This window comes from Suricata suricatta, chromosome 16 (genome assembly GCF_006229205.1).
Source record: "Suricata suricatta isolate VVHF042 chromosome 16, meerkat_22Aug2017_6uvM2_HiC, whole genome shotgun sequence".
Classification (NCBI taxonomy): Eukaryota; Metazoa; Chordata; class Mammalia; order Carnivora; family Herpestidae; genus Suricata; species Suricata suricatta.
This window is the reverse complement of record NC_043715.1, coordinates 58295979-58315824: the sequence shown is the minus strand read 5'-3', so window position 1 is coordinate 58315824 and position 19846 is coordinate 58295979. Positions and strand designations below refer to the sequence as shown.

The following is a 19846-nucleotide window of genomic DNA, read 5'->3' as shown; positions in this document are numbered from 1 at the left end:
TGCAGCATTTTATGTAAAAGTCCCGCTCTTGCAAACAATGTAAACATCTATGCATAGGGGCGTCAGTAGACACGGTTACCATGTTTAACTTGACTCCAGCACAACTATATCACCATGTTAAAGGATGATGTAAAGTACCCACACGACTAAAAAATGAAGTGAAGCCAACAAAGTTGATTGGTGGAGAATTGGTGGCATAACCAAACAGAGAAAAATTATTTTTAATTTACTTTAAAGACAAGATTTTTAACCAAATCTGTCAAGTTGGATACAGATTAAACATGACACTCTGAGCGAAAGGATTTCCCTACACTGTGATCTTTAATCATAAAAATATTGCTATTGTCTTAAAATAGATACAATCAAATACTCACAATAATATCATCGGAAAATAAGGTTTTCAGCAACAAGAAATAAAACATAAATATAAAACCATGAAGTCATGTAAAACTACCATATTGCTAAATTTGTTTTGAAGAATCATGTAGTCATAAAAACATATTTTATAAACCACTTTTCCCACCTCCTTGCTACACAAAGAAACTAGGCAGCCAGCACCCCCCCACCTGTACTGTCAACTCTACATCTAATTTCCTTATACCAGGAACCAGAGCTTTTTGAAAAAGAAGCTTGATCCCAAGTCTGGGACAGAAGATTTACAAGATGAGGCTGAAAGACTGTTTCATACAAAACAGTAGGGAAGATAAGATAATGACAGACCTAAGTTCATAAAAAATATATATATTGTTAAAAGAAGGATGCTAAAAGAGATTTTTTAATGCAACCCAATTAAAATAGTTAATATATAAATTACGTTAAAATTTTTTTAATGTTTTATTTATTTTTGAAGCAGAGAGAGACAGAGCATGAGCGGGGAGGGGCAGAGAGAGAGGGAGACACAGAATCAGAAGCAGGCTCCACGCTCTGAGCTGTCAGCACAGAGCCTGATGCGGGGATAGAACCCAGGAACCGCAGATGACCTGAGCCAAAGTCAGACGCCTAACCGACTGAGCCCCCCAGGCGCCCCAAATATATAAATTATGTTACAGGAAGCTCTCCTGACAATTTTTAGTACCCATATAAGTCAATTTGATAAAAGACAAAAATTCTAGCAAGTTTTATAAACAAGTATTCTAGTAGGAAAAAAACCACAAGCACATATTAAATACTCATCTCATATATGTTTAAGAAAACACAAGTTAAGTATTAAATGATATTTGATATTTCACCATTAAGGTACATTATTTTCTATGATTTCTTATATGTTCAAAGTTTTATTTTAGGTCCTCTGACATTTTATAACATCCTTTGTGTCTATAAAACACAAAAGTGAATTAAATAGAATTACTATTTAGTTTCTAGAGTTCTTTAAGTGGACTAAAAATTTCAAAATGTTTCAGAAATCTTCTGAGCACAGGAAGGTATAGATGAATGTTAAATCCTAATCATTTACAGTTTTAACTCTCACTTTTAACACCTATGGGACTTTATTGTAAGGACCTCTATTTTTTATGTTGTCCAGAGCTTGAAAGCAAGGAATCTTTTAAACTGAAACTTTCACTTGCAATTATATTCCACTGGTAGACATTGTATTAAGTAAGTGATAAAATTTGTAAGTACACTGAAATTAAGAATTTGGAAAAGAAATCAACTGATTCTCGGTACACAAACCCCTGTGGAGGAAGGGAGGGCCTGGGGGAACACGGCCCCCCATTCTGGGGGCTCCAGTGAGCGTATCCTACAGAGCGAGTGAGACAAGGACGCAGGAGGACGAGGACGGAAGGGCCCGGAAGAGAGAAGGCGCCCAGTGCCTGGGAATGCGCCCGACGCCTCTCCGGGTGCCCGCACTGCGGCCCGAGAGGAGTCACAGGGTGTGGCGAGGGCCTCAAAGAGCAACATCCACCCCGACGGCTCGCTCTCTCGCTCACACACACGCACACGCACACGCACACACGTGCACACGTGCACACGCGCGCCTGCGCAGCTCGCACGAAATGTGCGTGGCAGACACTCTAATTTACATAGTAGCACTTAAAACAAGAAAGAAATAGGGAAGCACATTTAGGATAAAAATCAATCAAAATAATCAACGAAGCCAACTAAGTGAAGGGAAAAGGGACAAAATGAAATGATCTTAAACTGTTTAGTAAATTTAGAGAATGAAGGGGTCAATCGACTTGATGTGAAAATGAACAAACTGTGCCTGGCCGCCCCCCCCCCCCCCCCCCCCCCCCCCCCCCCCCCCCCCCCCCCCCCCCCCCCCCCCCCCCCCCCCCCCCCCCCCCCCCCCCGGGAGCCTCGGGCCTAGGCCCGCCCCCGCCTCTGCGCACTCAGGACTGCAGTCCGCGGGCAGCTTCGTTAGAAGCGGTCTGCTCTCAGCGGCCCGGGCGGCTCAGTCGGATGAGTGTCCAGCTCTTGATTTCCGCTCAGGTCCTGTTCCTACGGCATTGAGCCCCCCTCTGCGCGGAGTGGCGGCCTGCTTAAGAGTCTCTTTCCCTCTGCCCCTCTCGCCCACTGTCTGTCTCTCTCTCTCAAATACAAAATGAAAGCATCCTGCTCTCAGGAGGAGGGGAAAGCACCCAGCTGGTTAGAATGCCGAATGCAGGAATAATAGACCATCAAGTTTACTGTGAGGGGACAGGTGGGGGGCTCCCAGAGTCCCCTCTGATGACTGGGTAGCGGAGGCCCTCTGAGCACAGATAGGTTAAGACATTCCTAAATGAATAGAAATCTCAAAGCACATGTAAAAACTGCAGACCTGGAGTCACTTTTCCTTTATTTTTTTTATTTTTAAATTTTTTGAATGTTTATTTATCATTGAGAGAGAGACAGAGCATGATCATGGGAGGGGCAGAGAGAAGGGGAGACACAGGATCTGAAGCAGGCTCCAGGCTCTGAGCTGTCAGCACAGAGCCTGACATGGGGCTTGAACCCACAAACGGTGAGATCATGACCTGAGCTGAAGTTGCATGCTCAATCGACTGAGCCACCCAGGCGCCCCAATCACTTTTTCTTTAAAGAGACTTATTTCTGGGGCACCTGGGTGGCTCAGTCGGTTGAGGGACCGATTTTGGCTCAGGTCATGATCTCCCGGTTTCTGAGTTTGAACTCCAGTCGGGGTCTGTGCTGACAGCTCAGATTCAGATTCTATGTCTCCTTCTCTCTCTGCCCCTCCCCTGCTCATGTTCTGTCTCCCCGTCAATAATAAAAATGTTTTTTAAAAATGAAGGAGGCTTATTCCTGTACGAGGGAGCTAGGAGTGTGTTATTGTCCATGTTATCGTCCACCGAGGGTAGAAAGTCCAGACATGCTCTATTACAGACCAGTGCGGCCCACTGGCTCCCAGAGATGGAGAAACCAGATGGTGGCGCCACCAAGTGTTAGTGGGCGCCAGGCATGGGTTTGTCAGTGACCAGAGGGAGATTTCAGGGCCCAGAGAAGGTGGGGAGGGGGAGCCAGTCATAGAGAAGCGGCCACGGCCAGTGTTCTCTGCATCCCCCAGAACACTGCCTTCCTGCCTCTGTTTATGTGTGTTCACGCTCCAAACCCAGCAGGCAGAACTTTTTCACTCATATGCTGTTTCCTACTATAAATGTGAGATGAGGAGGTAGATTCTACTCCTTCTAAGAATCTAATGGTTATTTGAAAAGAACACATACTTACCAAATTGATGTTTGATGTCCGTGACTGCAGGGGAAGGATCCAGGCAGGTGTAGGCAGGCATCTTGACACAAAGATAAAGGTTTGAGACTCGGTGAGCTCACCTCCTTGCTGGGAAGTGATTATCATTTCATCTGTAACTGCGCTGACAGTATCTACCTAGCGGTCTGAGATCATCTCGAAAACCATCTGTGATTTGTGCACAACACTGACAGCTCCCTAATGTTCCTTAGGAAAGTCACCTCAGAGGGTGAGGTGAACAGAAACAGCTAGAGGAAGTCTTACTTTAGGTGTCTCAAAAATAATACCGTGTTCATAGGAAGTCAGAAGACCCTGAAGTTTAAGAACCAAGAAAATAAAGCAGAGTGCAACTCCATGCTTGATTCCGGCCTATACTGAGTCTTTATTCCATTCTCCAAAGCTACTCCTTTTCACGAAGAAACCCACAGGATGGCCTTGAGGTGAGCAAGAGGAAGCAGCAGGGAAAAGTTGCCAGAGGCCACAAAGCACGGGGGGGCGGGGGGGGGGGTTTGCTTTAGCACACACGTGGAAGTAGCTGAGCTGTTTTATGCCAGGCACTTTACTAAGCCATCAGGATGTAAAAAGAAACCAACTAGGCAAAGAATCCCTTACAAAGCTGACATTCTGCTTGAAGATGAGAAACAAACACAAATCATTTGGTGATTATTCTAAAAAGTAATGGTGCCATGGACAATGAATATGGAGTGAGTGGTGGGGGCCGTAGGGAGGTGGGCATGCGTGGCCGTTGTAACTAGAGTAGGAGGAGAGGCGTATCCCAAATCAGAGGACATCTGATGAAGACCTGGAGGTAGGGTGAGGGGTTGAGCCAGGTGTATGTCCTGTTTCCAGGCACAAGAAACAGCCAGCACAAACACCCAGAGGCCAGGGCCTACTGGGCGTGTCCAGGGAAGGGCAAGCAGGGTGATTTGGTAAAACCAGGCCATTTAGGAGGAGAGGATTGAGGACCAAGTCAGAAGGGCCACAACCGCTAAACTGTGTGAGTACCGCACGGGAAGCCAGAACCTGAACAAGGCCCTGACCACAGGCGGTGCGCAGCCGCTCTGTGGGGAATGTAATGTGGAAGGGGCTGGGAGGAAGCACAGAAACCATTTAGAAGGTTCTGAGCATGAGATGCTGATGGCGCCGACTTGAAGGGAATGAGGTTAATGATCAAAAGTGATCAAACTCAGGGCCACCTGGGTGGCTCAGTCGGTTAAGCGCCGAACTTCCGCTCAGGTCACGGTTTCCCGGTTGGTGGGTCTGAGCTTCGCAAGGGCTCAGGGGAGACGATTCTTTGGGGGAGGGGCAGAGGAAGAGGAGAGAGACAACCCCAAGAAGACTGGGCTGCCAGGGAGGAGCCTGATGCGCAGCCTGAGTCCACGGAGTCGTGAGATCCTGACATGACCCGAAACCATGAGTTGGAAGCTTAACCACTGAGCCACCCAGGCGCCCCCATATTCCCACATGGCTTTTAAAGAAGCAGCACTGGGTGTTATATGGAAACCAACTTGACAATAAACTAAAAATAAAAAAAATAAAGAAGGATTTTTCTTTTTTGAAACATTACAGCTGTATTCGGCTAGATATTTACTTGGTAAAGATATTCCCATCCTTTACCTTCATGCTCAACAGTATCTTTCAAAACTCATGGGACAGATTTTGTTTGATTGGACCATGACTATACAGGACATACTAATGTGGCTATGCTTTTTGTTTCTCATCTCACGGAGTATCATCTCTATGGAGGAGAATTGACCTGTAGATTTAAAATTGATTAATAATAAATCGGTTACAATTCTTAACTGTTCAACATATGCATACTCTAAGGTACAGACAGACGTAGACCAGGGCAGCGAAAGTAATTGTGAAAATAGAATAAAATACGCAAAGTGCTTTTTGCTGGCAATATGTAATGCTTCAGTTGTCTGTTTAAACCCATACCAATCACTATTTATTATATGATGCATAGTCTGTGCATTTAGTTGTCTGATTATGTGGCTGGTCAGCCCTCTCAACCTCCCCTCTGCCAGAGCTCAGTGCTGCCTCGGGCTGGCAGTCCTGCACACGTGGTGATGACATCTCCATGGGGTTGGCCCACGGAGCCTGTGCCCTGTAAGACAAATCCTGTGTTCGTCAGAACATTTCCACTACCTCACAGAGGGCACACACGTCTTCCGTGGGACTTGGAATTCCAGATAATTGCCTTTGTGAAAACCTGGCAATAGTTTCTTTAAATTCAATCTCTTAGTTTTCCATGGGAATATCAAGAAACAATGAGGAATGTTAGTAATGCAGAGTTTTAACGGCCATTTCCTTATGAAGGCTTTACTGCCAAGGACATTCTGGACCAAAAGGGATTAATGAAGTTTCATCTTCTGCTGATAATGGTGCCTTCTTTGTTGCAGATCTGGGAGACATTCTAAAGAAACATCTGAGATTGTGGTAGGGCCCCTCCCTAAGGAAAGAAAAAAAAAGATCTCAAGGCAACCTTGCTCTTCATGTATGTGACAACATCCCTCACAACCTCAGACTGCATGTTGGTGAGTTACCATATATGGGAGACAAAGAAGTAAAAAGTATATAAAAAACCATGCCACGTGGTGTTAGGGGCTCAGTTCTTTGGGTACAAACCCAGGGGAGCGGTGCCAACTGGAATAAAGTTGCTTCCTGTAAAGAAAGGGCTCCGTGTCCTGACTCTGGGTGAGAATTCTGCTACAAGATGGTAAAAGTTCTTCTGCAGGTCATGCCCTCTTACGCAGTCAACTGCAATCATAGCAGAACCACAGGGAAGAAGTATCTAACTGCCATTGGGACAGAATTTGTGCAAAGACTTAAAGACAATTGGTACAGAGTCTTGGGGTGGCTCCAGAGAGGATTATCTATGCAAATCCTTTTAAACAAGGGACCCAGATTAAGTGTGTTGCCAATAATGGACTCCAGATGATGACTTTTGCTTGTAGAGTTGAATGATGAAGGTCCCCAGGGCACATCCAAAGGCAAGGTTGGTTTTGTGGTTGCCAGTGATGATTCCAAAGCAGTCTGTCCTCTCACTGTTAAATTTGTTGCCACATTCAAAACCAGCAGGCTTCTTTTGGAACTGGCAAAGAGGGCTAAGTATTGATGTCATTGGCGTCAGCTTCTGTCGTTTCCCGCAGGCCGGGTCCCGGCGCACTTGTCCCCGGCGTTGGGCTGCACCTATCTCGTCCGCCCCAACTGGCAGGGCACATCAACAGCCCTTTCTTCGGGATTTTATGGACTTTTACCCTATCCCCTTCCATGTTTAAGACCTATTGCGGTTTTATTGATCTTGGTGCCCTTGGGCCCTGTTCTATTCAATAAGGTCATGGCTCTCCTAAGGCAGCAAATAGGCGCAGCCTACCCAGGTCCAGTATATTAAGCTCAATACGGCCGATTCAGGAGGCCGATGGAAAAGCTGTGGCAAGAGGCACAGGCTGGCTAGCCAATGACGGGTAAGAGAGGCCTTACCATCCTTTCACCTAAGACAGGCGCTCAGACACAAGCTTCTGAGTGTGCCCATGACGGGTACGGATTGGCAAGTTTCCGACCTAGGACAGGCACAGTCCTTTCCTTGTCTAAAAGGAGCTTTTAAAATCAGTTTTAAAGGGAGGACCTGTCGGGGCCGCCAAGTTTTCTGGCTACCTCAGGCAAGGATTATCACTCTCCGGGGAGTGAACCAGTAAACAAAATTTGCATCTGGAGGCTGGAGATTGCCATTTCCTGGTCAAAATAATTTGGCGACTGTCTTGCTGTGCCAGACGTAGATTTGGCCAAGGTGCACAAAAGATCAAACCTGCATTCTGGTATGCAGCGTCAAGCTTCCCCTCCCCAGCACTGCAGAGGCAAGTCTGGGCGCTTCTTTTTGATATTCATTTGACTCTGTTACCGGACAACCGACCAGGGTCAGTTCCCCGCCTCAAATCGCTATTTAAGAGACAGTGTTTTCTGGGATAAAAGAAGAAGAATAAAGAGACAGAGGCTTGATCGGAAACCGTGTGTTCTGTCTTCACTCTCTGCGTCTCCCCTCTCCTGCCCTGTTTTCTCTCCCTCCCTCAGGAAAAGAACCCGCGCGATTCTCTGCCCTGCTGGTTGGGGCGGACAAGATGGGTGCAGCCGAACGCAGGGGACGAGCACGCCGGGACCCAGCCTGCGGGAAACCTCAAGCTTCCCTGAGGGAAGTGGCTGTACTGATCTGGAGACCTTTGTGCAGGCCGTCTCTGATGCCCGCTGTGCCTTTGATATGGGAGCTGAAGTTGGTGTCAATACGTATCTGCTTAATGTCGGTGTGGCTTTCCTGGGTCTGAGGATGTAAAGCTTAAATCTGAAGAGATTACCAGTGTTATCCTAGCACTGAACAAGAATTTCCCATCAGACTCCGGGGGTGAGAATCATAGCTGAACCCGGCAGATATGATGTATCAGCTTTCATTCTTACAGTTAATATCATTGCAAAAAAACCCCCCGCATATTAAAGGAACAGACACACTCTAATGATGAAGATGAGTCACATGAACAAACCTTTATGTGTTACATGAATGATGGGGTATGTGGATCATTTAACTGCATCCTTTATGACCATGGACTCACGAAGCCCCTTCTGCAGAAGAGATGCAGTCCAGATGAGAAGTACTCTTCAACTAGCATCCGGGGTCTGTTGCTGTGACTTGCCTGAGATGCAGGTCAGCAAGTGGATGCTCTTTGAAAACATGGGTGCTTAACACTGTTGCTGCTGCTTTTACTTCTAGTGGGTTCCAGGGGCCAACTATCTACTATGTGATGTCGGGACCAACATGGCAACCTGTGCAGGAAATCCAGAACCATGACTTCCCACCTGAAGTGGAGGTGCGTTCTGTCTGCACCCGAGTCCAGGGTCTGGGAGAGCAGGACGGAGCGCCCTCTGGCCATCTGTGCTTCAGCAGCGTTAGCATATAGATGCTGCTCCTGGAGCAGTAGCTTCAAGTTTAGCTTGAATCATGGGATCCGGGGGGACTGATTCATTTAGTTACTGCTAGCTTGGAAATGTCTTTGTAACTAGTGTTGGCCCGGATGCAACAACACGGACGACTAGGAGATGGGTCACTTAATCTGTGTTTCTATGGAAACTGTTTGAATATTTGTTTTATATGGATTTTTATTCACCTTTCAGACATGCTACTGAAGAGTGCCCCTCTGCTGCTGAGCAAGCATCTGTAGCTTGTACATTGGTAGAATGGGTCAAAAGCTTAGTGTTGTGACTTGTTTTAAAAATAAAGTACCTTGAGGGGTGCCTGAGTAGCTTACTCATTTGGGCGACCCACTCCTGTTCTTGGCTGGGGTCTTGATCTGGGGGCTGTGGGTTTATGCCCCCACTTTGGGTGTGAAGCCTACTTAAAAAAAAGTATCTTGAAATAATCTTTTTTTTTTTTTTTTTTTTTAAAGATTGTCTTGCTCATAAAAAGGCCAATGGTTTCAGGGGTAGACTGTTCTGTGAGTTCAGTCCAGCTGGTCTGGAACTAGCCTGAGCCTTTTTGCTGAAAACAATCCACAACAGTGACTCATGATCAAAGTATGCCACATACTGATTGCTTTGTACTTATAAATTCAGGGCAAGTATGGGGGTAGTTCACAGAAGTTTATCGATATTATTAGTGTTTTCACCTGCGGTATGTGAATGCCTGAGGCTCTCCGCTGCTGAGCCGGATTACACGGAGGGAATGTGCTTGCAGGACCAGAAGAGTATAAACTTACATTCTAAGTTCCATGGTTCCCATGCGTCCTGTCTCCCCGTTAGTGGTTCCTGACCTGAGTAAAGTCATGCAGAGCTGCTCACAGAGGGAAGACTGCCAGACCCACATCCGGCTTCTCTAGCCTTTGCTGTGAGACAGGCCTTGCTTGGAATTGATATTCTTACTTAAATGTTTTTGCTATGGTATTCTTTTCCCTGCAATAAACTGCAGTTGGGTTGGAATCCTGTGAGACTTCTTCAGCAGTTAAACCCTGACTACCCCTATCTATACAAGTCTAACAAGAGACTTTTTTTTTTTATGGTTTTTAATTTATTTTTTGAGAGACTGAGACAGCGAGAGCAGGGGAGGGTCAGAGAGAGAGAGAGGGAGACACAGAGTCTGAAACAGGCTCCAGGCTCTGAGCTAGCTGCCAGCACAGAGCCTGACGCGGGCCCGAACCCATGAACTGTGTGATCATCACCGGAGCTGAAGCCGGAAGCCGAATGCTTAACCGACTGAGCCACCCAGGCGCCCCAACAAGAGACTTTTAAAATAAAAAGTCAATCTACTTAAAATTTAAAAATTGTGGGTTGGACTAATTTCTAACCTTTTTATTTTTTCATAATTATAAATTGCTGTACCTCTGGCTTTTCTTTCTATCCTTTGAGTGTTTAAAATCAATGCAGCCCCCACTCGTATAGAAGGTCCTTTCCCTACTTTTCTTGGAGGTTACTCTGTAGAGTTTCACTGTCATCATTGTTGTGTCAGAATCTAAAATTAGTTATTATTGGGGAACCCAGTGGGCTCAGTTGGTGAAGCGTGCAACTCTTGATCTCAGGGTGATGCGTTCGAGCCTCAAAATGGGTGAAGAGACTACTTAAAATCTTTAAGGGCACCTGAGTGGCTCAGTTGGTTAAGCATCTAACGTCAGCTCAGGTCATGACCTATCTCATGGCCGTGAGTTCAAGCCCCACATCTGGCTCTGTGCTGTCCTGACAGCTCAGAGCCTGGAGCCTGCTTAAATTACGTCTCCTCTCTCTGCTCCTCCCCTGCTTGCACACTCTGTCAAAAATAAACAAACATTTAAAAAATTAAATCTTTAAAAAATAAGATAGGGGTGCCTGGGTGGCTCAGTCGGTTAAGCGTCCAGCTTCGGCTTGGGTCATGATCTCACGGTTCGTGGGTTCAAGCCCCGCGTCGGGCTCTGTGCTGACAGCTAGCTCAGAGCCTGGAGCCTGTTTCAGATTCTGTGTCTCCCTCTCTCTCTGATCCTCCCCTGCTCTCGCTGTCTCGGTCTCTCAAAAAAAAAATAAAAAAAAATAAATAAATAAAATAGAATAAAATAATTTTAGTCCCTTTCCCCAAACTCTTCAAAGCTTTAGAATGCTTTTATTTCAAATGCTTTTTTTAAATGTTTTATTTATTTTTGATACAGAGACAGAGCATGAGAGGGGGAGGGGCAGAGAGAGAAGGAGACACAGAACCGGAAGCAGGCTCCAGGCTCTGAGCTAGCTGTCAGCATAGAGCCTGATGCGGGGCTCGAACCCACGAATGTGAGATCTGACCTGAGCCGAAGTCGGAGGCTTAACCGACTGAGCCACCCTGGCGCCCCTAAATGCTTTTAATTCATATGTGCATCTCGTTCTTATCCAGCATAACTTTCCTTTCTTAAGTATAAATTTAGACATCATTTTGATAGTATCGCCGATAGTATGATGCTGAGTGTTTCTCCGCATATATTTTCATAATGGTCCCATTCTTGTAGGATTATTTAAAATGATATGCAACCCTGAGTCAACAGTAATTTTATTTCTACATCTTCAAAACATTATGTAATTCTCCTCTATTTCCATTATGTGTTTTAAAATTTTATTCTCCGGGCACCTGGGTAGCTCAGTCGGTTAAGTGTCCAACTTTGGCTCAGGTCATGATCTCACGGTTCGTGGATTTGAGCTCTACATCAGATCATGTGCTGACAGCTCAGAGCCTGGAGCCTGTTTCAGATTCTGTGTCTCCCTCTCTCTCTGCCCCTCCCTTGTTCTGTCTATGTCTCTCTCTGTCTCAAAAGCAAATAAACTATATAAAAAATTCTAATAAATAAAATAAAATTTTATTATCTGTTTAAGGACATTCCTTTTTAGGTCATCTTATCTGTCCTTCCTGGCTATTTCTCAATTTTCCTTTTCTTTTCACTGGGGAGCAATGTGATATGGGTGTGTCTTTCAGTATACTTTGTTTTGTTGATTTTTATTAGAATTGTTTTATTTTCATAATTTTGTATTTAATTCTTCATCTACTTTAGAAAATGTTTAATCATAGTAAGCAATGTAAATAATAATCATAGTAAATAATAGTGATCATTTAAATAATGCCTGAGTATCTTGCTGTGTGTTTTTTTTTTTAATTTCTAGCATAAATCTGTCTATCTAAAGTAAAATGAGAAAAATATAATTAATGACAGTGGATTTCATCCTGGACTTGAAAAATAGGATAATTGAAGTTTTAATACCATCTTTGAAATACATAATACTATTGGATTAACATTAAATTTTCTCATTTTGATCATTGAATCGCTGTTATGAAAGTTTCCATTTATTTAGGAAATATTTATATATATGTGTGTATATCTGCATGTGTATATATATTGCAACTATAGTGATATATATATATCACCTCACAATAGTTGTAATGTAATTTATTTTTATGTATCATCATTGTATCCTATTTCCTAAAATTTTAAGGATGTTTTGCATCTGTGTTCATATGGGTGATGGTCTGCAGTTTTCTTTCAAATATTTATTTTTATTTTTAAATTTTTAAAAATGTATTTATTTATTTAGAGAGAGACAGTGCAATTGGGGGGAGGGGCAGAGAGAGAGGGAGACAGAGACTCCCAAGCAGGCTCCACACTGTCAGCATAGAGCCCAATGTGGGGCTCTAACTCATGAAAATGTGAGATCATGACCTGAGCCAAAAACCAAGAGCCAGTCACTTAACCAACTGAGCCACCCAGGTGCCTCTGCAGTTTCCTACTCATAGTATTGCCTGGTTTTGGTATCAAGTTAAAGTTAAAATCATAAAACTAGTTGGAAAGAGTTCCATCCTCTTTTTAAAAAAATAATTTTAGTAAAATTGGAATTAGCTTTTACTTAAGGTATTAAAAGAACTCACTAGTGAAGCAATCTTGGCATGAAATTATGGTGAAAAAATTTAAAACTACCAATTCAATGTCTATAATAGAGGGCATTTCAGATTACTCACTTCTTCAGTGACTCTGAGTAGTTGAAATAATTGAAGAAAGTTTTTTTTGTCAATTTCTAGTTTTCAGAGTTGTTGGAAAGAGTTGCTTAAAATACCACATATAGTCTTCTTAATGTCTTTGATCTACCTAGTGCTATACCATCTTTCATTGCTTATACTGGTAATTTGTCTACTTTTCCTTAACAATCTACATAGAGATCTGTCAATTATATTGATCTAGGTAAGTGACAGCTTTGGAGTTCATTGATTTTCTCTATTTTCATCATCTATTTTGTTAATTTCTACTGTTTAATATTTATTTCCTTTTGCCTATTTAATTTTTAATTATTTTATACTTACAGTGCCCTAACTTGAATATTGAAAGTATTTACTTATCTTCTTAATTTCCAGAATAAGTACTTAAATCTATGCATTTTCATGATCAACTGTTCTTCACAAACCCAGTGCCGTGCTTTCTGCCTATGGGGCCTGTCCCTGTGCTTTAATAAAACCACCTTTTTGCGCTGAAAAAAAAATCTATACATTTTCTTCTAATTTCAAATCTTCTAATTTCTTCTAATAGCAAATCTTGAAATACTGGGTTTCATTTCATTTGGTTCAAAATATTATCTACGTTTTTTTGTGTATTAGCTACTTTTTTGACCCAAACATTGTTTATCAATGTTTTCTTTAATTCCCAATATGTGGGGATTTTTTTTCCAGAGTATTCTTTTATGAAGTCTTAGTTTAATTCCCTTATGGTCCGAGTATACAGTTTCATAATTTTAACTATTCTACACTGATTGACATTTATTATTTTTATTTTTTATTTTTTCCCAAGGCCCAGCAGTGGTATTTTACGGGCTTCTGTTGGTGGCGGCAGCAGGAGGAGGAGCAGGTCTAGCCCTGCTCTTCCCACTTTCCACGGCCACGGGTGATAGTGGCGGGTCCGGCCCCGAGGACAAGGGCAGCGGGGTGGGGTGGTGTTCGGTGTGCACGGAGCCTGGAGGCGCTGGCCCCGGGCTGGCTGGCCGCCAGCCTGCTCTCCTGCAGGTAGGTGATAGTGAAGGCGGAGAACAGGTCCCTCAAATCCAAGGTCACCGGGGAGCTCACGTCTCCAGAGTCCTCCCCTACAGCGACCTGGCGCCGAGCCCCCGCAGCAGCGTTTTCTGGTCCCAGCGGGTCGGCGAGAGCAGGTGTGCGGAGGGAGGCAGCTCTGGCGCAGCCCTGAGACCTGCTTGCGCAGGGCCACTTTCAGACAGCAGGGGGCGCCGCCACCGGGGCGCGCACCACCTGCGGGGCCAGGACCTCCTTCTCTGCTGCAACCGGTGCCCGGTGGTCGCGGGCCGGCCCTTATCCAGCAGCACTGAGGTGGAGACCTCGCACCCGCCGCCCCGCCCTGTCCTCCAGCAGCGCCTCCCTACTCCACGTAGGACCCTTCAGGAGCCCGCGGTGCCCCCTGAGCTCCGCAGAGCCAGCCGTCAGGCTGCCACCCCCCGCCCCCCGGAACGGTCTGCAGCACGTTGCCGTCCCTGATGGAGATGCGGCTGTTGACTGAAGTAGTTTCCTGCCACTGTCCTCAGACTATTTTGATGAACATCCTTTGTGGACTTTAAAATATATTCTGCTGTTGTTGGAGACAGACTCTCTAAATATCATTTAGACAAAGTTGGATGATGTGTTAGTTTCCTATGGCTGATGAAACAAATTATCACAAACTGAGTGGCTTAAAACCACAATAATTTATTTATCACAGCTCTGGAGGCTAGAAGTCCGAAATCGAGATCGTCAGTAAGATCATGTTTCTTCTGAAAGCTCTGGGGAAGTTTCCTTCCTTGCCTCTTCCTATCTTCTGATATATTTTTAATCATTTCATTTTTTTCATTATGATAAGAATACTCTTTCACCCAGTAGGGTGATTCCTTGATTGTAGGGTAGTTCTATTTTTCATTTTTTGAGGAACTTCAAACTGTCTTCCACAGGGGCTGCACCGGTTTGCATTCCCACCAGCAGTGCAGGACGGTTCCTTTTCCTCCATATCCTTGCCAATGCCTGTTGTTGCTTGCGTTTTATAACCAGTAGCAATAAAGAAAAAAAATTTTAAAGCAGCCAGAGAAAAGATAGTTACATGCAAGGAAAATCCCATAAAGCTATATGAGGACTTTTTAAATTTATTTTTGACAGAGAGAAAGAGAGACCGCTCCTGCATGAGCAGGAGAAGGTCAAGAGAGAGGGAGACACGGAATCTGAAGACAGAGCCTGACATGGGGCTCGAACCCATGAACCACGACATCATGACTTAAGCTGAAGCCGGACATTCAATAGACTGAGCCACCCAGGTACCCTATCAGAGGATTTTTCAGCAGAAACTTCACAGGTCAGAAGGGAGTAGCATGATATATTCAAAGTGCTGAAAGGGAAAAATCTGAGCCAAGACTACTCTATCCAGCCAGACTATCATTCAGAATGGAGGAGAGATAAAGAGTTTAAACAAAAGCAAAAGGAGACCATGACCTCTAAACTAGCTCTATAAGCAATTTTAAAGGGAACTCTGAGTGGAAGAGAAGACCATAAGTAAGAGTATGGAAAGTAAAAAACACAAAAGCAGTAAAAATAAATATTTCTGTAAAAATCAGTCCAGGGATCTATAAAATAAAAGGATGCAAAATATGAGATGATACACCCAAAATGTGAGGAGAGGAGTAAAGAATGGTCTAAACGTAAGCGACTCTCAGCTTCATATAGACTGCTATGTGCGTAAGATGTTACCTACAAACCTACTGGTAACCACAAAGCAACAACAGTACTGGGTACACAAAGAATAAAGAATTCCAAGTATACCACTAAAGAATGCCAAGGAACCATGAAAGAGCAAGAAAGGAGCAGAGAAAATCTATAGAAACAACCACAAAACTAATAACACAATAGCAATAAATACATATCTGTCAATAATTACTTTGAATGTAAAGGGACTAAATGCTCCACACAAAAGACACAGGGTGACAGAATGGATAATAAAAACAAGACCCATCTACGTGCTGCCTACGAGAGATGGCTTCACAGGTGAAAAGAGGAATTAATACCCATTCTTCTCAAGCAATTCCAATAAATACAATAAGGAAAAAGTCCAAATTCATTCTATGACACCAGTATCACCCTGATACCAAAGCCAGATAAAGATACCAAGAGAACTACTGATCAATATCTCTCATGAACATAGATGCAAAAATCCTCAACAAAGTATTAGCAAACCATATCCAACAATGTATTTTAAAAAATCACACACCATGATCAAGTCATATTTATTCCTGGGAAACAAGGGTGGTTCAATATTTACAAAACAATCACCATGATATGTCACATCAGTACGAGGAAGGATAAAAACCATGTGATCATTTCAATAAATGCAGAAAAAGTATCTGAGAAACTACAACATCCATTCATGGTAAAAAAAATAATAAAAAAAAGAGCCCTCTGTAAAATACATCTACAGGGAACATATGTCAACATAATAAAGGCCTCCTATGAAAAACCCACGGCTAACTTTATACTCAATGGTGAAAATCTGAGTGCTTTCCCCCTAAAGTCAGGAACAAGACTGGGATGGCCACTTTCACCACTTTTATTCAACATAGTCCAAGGAGTCCTAGGCACAGCAATGAGACAACAAATTGAAATAAAAGACATCTGAATTGGTAAGGAAGAAGTAAAACTTTCACTATTTGCAGATGACATGATACTATATATAGAAAACCTTAAAGACTCCACCAAAAAACTTCTAGAGCTGAAAAATGAATTCAGTAAAGTCGCAGGATACAAAATCAATGTACAACAATCTGCTGCATTCCTATACACTAATAATAAAACAGCAAAAAGTAAAATTAAGAAAGCAATCCCATTTATAATTGCACCAAAACCAATAATGTATCTAGGAATAAACCTAACCAAACAGGTGGAAGACGTGTACTCTGGAAACTATAGAACACTGATGAAAGAAATTCTGAGGTGCCTGGGTGGCTCAGTTGATTAAGCATCTGATTTCAGCTCAGGTCATGATCTTGCAGTTCCTGAGTTCAAGCCCCGCATCAGGCTCTGTGCTGACAGCTCAGAGCCTAGAGCCTGCTTTGGATTCTGTGTCTGCTTCTTACTCTGTTCCTTCCCCAACTCAGGCTCCTTGTCTCTTTCTCTCTCAAAATAAACATTTAAAAAATAAAAATAAAAATAAAGAAATTCATGATGATGAAAAGAAATGTAAAGACATTCCATGCTCGTGGATTAGAAGAACAAATGTTTAAAATGTCTATACTACGCAAAGCAATCTACACATTTACTGGAATCAAACTACTACTATCAAAATACCAATAGTATTTTTCAAAGACCTAGGACAAACAATCCTAAAATTTGCATGGAACCACAAAAGACCTTAAGTAGCCAAAGTAATCTTGAAAAACAAAACTGGAGGCATCACAAGTCCAGATTTCAAGTTATACAACAAAGTGGTAGTAATTAAAACAGTATGGAACTGGAATAAAAACCAGTCTGTTTTTTAGTTTTGTAGAAGCATGACTCAGAATTTTTTTTCCTTCCCCTCCCCTCCCCTTTTCTCCTCTCTTCAACCCCCTCCTTCCTTTCCTTTCCTTTCCTTCCTTCCTTTCTTCCTTCCCTCCCTTCCTCCCTGGTATGCTCTTGCTTCTCCTATACCAACTACAGGTATATTAGACCACTTGATATTTTCCTACAGGTCACCATTTCTGTTGTTTGTTCATTTTTTCCCTTTCTATGTGGTTTATTTTGCATAAGAACTACATCTTTAAACTCACTGATCTTTCCTTCTTCAATAGCTCATCTGATTTTCGTACCATGCAGTGTATTTTTTGTTAGATATTATACTCCCCATAAGTTCATTTTGATATGTTTTTACATTTATTTCTTTTTCAGTCAAGTTCTTGGTTTTTCCATCCTTCCAAGAACAAAGGCAGGATATTTATAAAAGGCCTTTAACATATCTGTCTAGTTTTATCTTTTCAGTCACTTTTGGTGCTTGCTTTTTTTTTTTATGTTAATATGCTATATGTCTTACATTCCTGCTCCTTTGTGCACACGGTAAATTTACTGGGTGCCAGACAAGATAAACATTACATTGTAAGTGTTGCATTTGCACTTAAAGTGTCCCTTTTTTTATTAAAATTTTTTTTTTTACTATTTATTTTTAATTTTGAGAGTGACAGAGCAGGAGTGGGGGAGGAGTAGAGAAAGACACAGAATCAAAAGCAGGCTCCAGTCTCTGAGCTGTCAGCACAGAGCCTGATGAGGGGCTCGAGCCCACAAACTGCAAGATCATGACCTGAGCCGAAGTCAGCCACTCAACCCACTGAGCCACCCAGGTGCCCTAAAGTGTCCCTTTAAATAGCGCCAGATTTGGTCATGGCTTTCACTAAAGGTACTTGATGGCAGTTTTTTCTTTGAATGTTTGCTTTTAATTCTTCTCAGTGTGAGTCCAGAGCAAAACTTAGTCTGTGTTTAACTAAGTCCCACTAGCTAGGTGATCTATTCCTGAGGATCCTACCTGTTGTTCTGTACGCTGTAGAATGCATGTCTCCACGCTGGCAGACAAGGATATAAAGGGTCCCCAGCTCTACAGGAGCTGCAGAAATTGCCCGATATACTGCCTCTTAGTGGTACTTCCCTAAACCTCAGGGAGTTTACTCACACTCGCACAGATCTGGACACGTCAACACTTCCAGCGGAGCTTTCCTCAGTTCTTTGCCTCTCCTCTTTCCCTGTACCCGCCCCCCGCCCCCCATCTTTAGCTCCCTACCCTTTTACAACTAAATTCCAGTCGCATCAGTCTTCTACCCTGATTTTTGTCTCCAGGCTGTAAGAGAGGGAAATCATAGGGCTCCATTCGTTTCCCTCCTGGGAAGCAGTGTCCCATGGGCTACTCCGGAATTTCTCGAAGAATTCTTTGAAGACTTGTTGAACAGCCAGAAACAAAGTCCAAAGACATTGACCCTTTTCCTCCTTTTCCATGACAGGTAACAAAGGTTTGCAGCTTAGTAACTTGCTCAGCCAGTTTCATGTGCATAGACTACTGGAGGTCCTGATTTCATACTCTGCCTTTAAGATCCAACATTATTTCTACTAGAATGAATTTCTCAGGAGCTCTGTGGCCCTTCTGTACATCAGAGACTCACTCCATTAGACAAGAGTCGGTCCACGGATTTTCCTCCTGAATGATCCCACACCTACTTTTGACTTGCTGAGCTGGCCGCACGATGGCTTTAAGCTTGTAGGTGCTCCCTGGTTGCAGAGGGACCTGCTTAGTCACAATCTCTCCGAAGAAATTTCATGTGCCCGAATACTCTGCTCTTCTGATCTAGCTGAGTTCTTAAAAAGGTTGTACAGCCACACCAATGGCTATTTCTCCGGAACATGCTTTTCTGACCATGAATCACTTCCTTTCAATGTCTTTTGGAACTAAGATAGGATGAGAATTTTCCAAATCATCAAGTCTTGGGTCTTTTCTGTTTAATAGTTCCCTACATTTATCCTTCCTTTTCACATTTTACCATCAACAGTAAGAAGAGACAAGGCCACACTTACAACACTTTGTTTAGAAATTTCTTCAGCACAAAATGTCCATATATAAACTTTGTATTAATATTTGCAGCAGCTTTGTTTTGAATACTTAGAATTTGGGGGAAAACAAAAGGCAATTAAGATAAAGGGATAAACTGGCGTATATCCATCAGAGCATTACTCAGCAATGAAGAGAATGAGCTATTTATACACACAACAGGAGTGATTCTCAAAATAAGGCTGCATGAGAGACAGCAGATGATAATAAACTTCTAAGCTTCCACTATAAAGAAGATTCTAAAAAAATTTTTTAACATTATTTTTGAGAGACAGAGAGACAGAATACGAACAGGGGAGAGGAAGAGAGAGAGGGACACACAGAATCGGAAGCAGGCTCCAGGCTCTGAGCTGCCAGCACAGAGCTTGATGCAGGGCTCGAACCCACGAACTGTGAGATCATGACCTGAGCCGAAGTCGGATGCTCAACCAGCTGAGCCACCCAGGTGCCCCAAGAAGATTCTAGAAAAGACACATTTATCCATACTGGAAGTAAATCAATGGTTGCCTAGGGAAGAGATGGGAAGTATTAGGAAGGGGCATGAGGTAACTGGGGGGGGGGGGGGG

General features: G+C 43.2%; 1 pseudogene; it reads left to right on the top strand.

Annotated features, from left to right (window-relative positions):
• Positions 1–4367: 4367 nt before the first annotated feature.
• Positions 4368–14179, top strand: LOC115279928 (annotated as a pseudogene).
• Positions 14180–19846: the final 5667 nt, after the last annotated feature.